General features: G+C 45.5%; 1 protein-coding gene across 4 annotated transcripts in view; it reads left to right on the top strand.

Annotated features, from left to right (window-relative positions):
• Window positions 1–2500, top strand: part of kif26aa (kinesin family member 26Aa) — a 194546-nt gene that overhangs the window by 143623 nt on the left and 48423 nt on the right. The gene's annotated exons all lie outside the window — the stretch shown is intronic.

Below are 2500 nucleotides of genomic sequence, written 5' to 3'. Positions count from 1 at the left end.
ATCTAAAGGGATTTTCCCCTACATAATGTATGGCTTCGACACAGTTTCCACTCTTCATGTAACCATCCAGTCATGTATTGTCACCTCATCAGGGGTGTAATGGGCGCGGTACGCGGGGGTACGCAGTCCACCCACTTCTCCTGAAGTGAGATTTTTAAAAAAAATCTTCTGCCCATGTTTGTATACAAAAAGGAATGAGCACATAGCAGTATTGCAGATGATTGACCAAACAGATGAAAACTGAGAAGCAATGATGGTAGATTAAGGACAGTTGTGGGGGTTGACATGATAAGTTGCCAAATTATTTGATGACGTTAAAAATCGCGTACCCCCACTTTAAAAATACCCACTACACCACTGCACCTCATGATGTGCACATTCCACAAGCACAACGCTATAATAGTCGTTGAAAAGGGTTTTACTACCATGGCACTACACTACTATGACATTACAAAGAGCCTCTCTACATTATGAAGGTCACGGCCATTTTGTTGAGTTCTTTTTTCATAGAGTATATAGAGATGACCTGAAAAACTAACAACTGAGGTCCCATGTATAGCGATCTCCAAACTATTTGAAATAACAAGATCTAGTAATATGCGAGCATGGTTTTCAGTAGGAACAGAGATGTGTTGGGAAACCTCAAAAGATGACAGAACTGTACTGCAAATATCCACAGGTATATCACCTGTGATATACCAGTGTTCCTTGCGGCATGTCACCCAGCCTTTCCTTGTACGTACATAGAGCATCTGTGCCTGGGGGGGATGGGATGGGCAGGGCTGGGCTGCCTGTCGCACATTAGTGCGGAGGTGGATCATGGATGGTGGAACATGGATATCACTTCATGCGTGTGCGCTTTCAAAGATGTGCACTTTTCAGAGATCAGATATGCATCCTGCTGTGCTCTCTCTCTCTCTCTCTCTCTCTCTCTCTCTCTCTCTCTCTTTCTCTCTCTCGCTCTCTTTCTCTCTCTCTCTCTCTCTCTCCATCTCTCTTTCTCTCTCTCTCTCCCTCGCTCTCTTTCTCTCCCCCTCTCTCTCTTTCTCTCTCTTTCTATCTCTCCATCTCTCTCTCTCTCTCTCTCTCTCTCTCTCTCTCTCTCTCTCTCGTTGTGTGTGGTAGACTGGGAGTCCTCCCTGTTGCTGCTGATGCGATGTGCTATCATCGTGGCAGAGCTGATACTGATCCTGCCCGCCTGTCCTCCTCATATCACACAATGCAGATGATCACAGACGATGGAGGCGATGCAATGATGATGATGATGATGCTGATGCTGATGATGATGACAGCTGTGTGACAGCGGCATTTTATTAAAAAATGATAAGCACCTCCAGTGCTCGGCGCTGGTATTTGAATGAAATGAATTGAGTGTCGCCGGCGTCGCCACACTGTGGGTTCATCTCCGTCCTGCCGTCTTGTGTCGCGATGCAAATTTACCACAGTGTTAATTGAACACGGCGAGAGTACCAAATACCATGTACAAGATGTTAAATCAACTCTCCAAGTGAGGAATTAACACTGGGGGTATTTTTATTTTATTTTCATTTTTTACTGCATATCAATGCAAATTTTTCTCCGCTGGCGAGCTCTGGACTGCTGACTGCTGACTCTTCTTTATTACTAATCATCGTGGCGCATGAATAAATCACAAGCGTAGAGGAGATTATTTAGCACGCTGGTGTGTCTGACACCCTTGCTACGAATCTGTCTGTCTGATTGCCCATCCATCCATCCATCCATCCATCCATCCATCCATCCATCCATCCATCCATCCATCCATCCATCCATCCATCCATCAAAGCGTTAGCTCTCTCTCTCTCTCTCTCTCTCTCTCTCTCTCTCTCTCTCTCTCGCTCTCTCTCTCTCTCTCTTTGTTCAGCCATTTGTCTGTCTTTTTTTTTTCTTTCTTTTTTGCCATAGTAGAGGATGTCCCTGAATCCCAGCCAGCTTCCTTTGTTGTTATTGATGTTTTGTTCCGGTGTTTCATTGCGTGACTCTCTTGTGTTTCTTTGTCGTTTCTGTTGTACTTTCGCTTTCAACGTGTGTGCTGCCGTGTGACTTCTTTATCTTTCGGCGTGCACTGTTTGTTTTCCATGTTGCAGTTGCACACCTTTGCTTGCTTCTCACGTCGGCGAAGTCTGTGAGCTTTTCCCATAACATACAATGTGTCGTTGTGACGACTGTCAAAAGTCTCACTTGTTGTCAGTACACAGACAAGGTAGGTAGAGGACGGTTAGACAGACAGACAAACATCGATATGACAAGTATTCTGGCAGAAGGTGAGGTACGTACATACAAGGACACAGAAAGACAGGCAGACAGACAGACAGACAGACAGGCATGCAGACAGACAGACTGACGCCCAAACAGTTGAGGGGGGCAGTCTCTGATGCCTTTATGTACTGTCAACATGTGCATGACAGCCAGCCAGAAAAACAGACAGACAGACAGACATGCAGGCAGACAAAGAAAGCTAGCCTCTCTCACAACCAAGGAC

The sequence above is a fragment of the Engraulis encrasicolus genome, chromosome 18 (genome assembly GCF_034702125.1).
Source record: "Engraulis encrasicolus isolate BLACKSEA-1 chromosome 18, IST_EnEncr_1.0, whole genome shotgun sequence".
NCBI lineage: Eukaryota > Metazoa > Chordata > Actinopteri > Clupeiformes > Engraulidae > Engraulis > Engraulis encrasicolus.
Note: the sequence above shows the minus strand (reverse complement) of the source record. Positions and strands in the feature narration are given on the sequence as shown.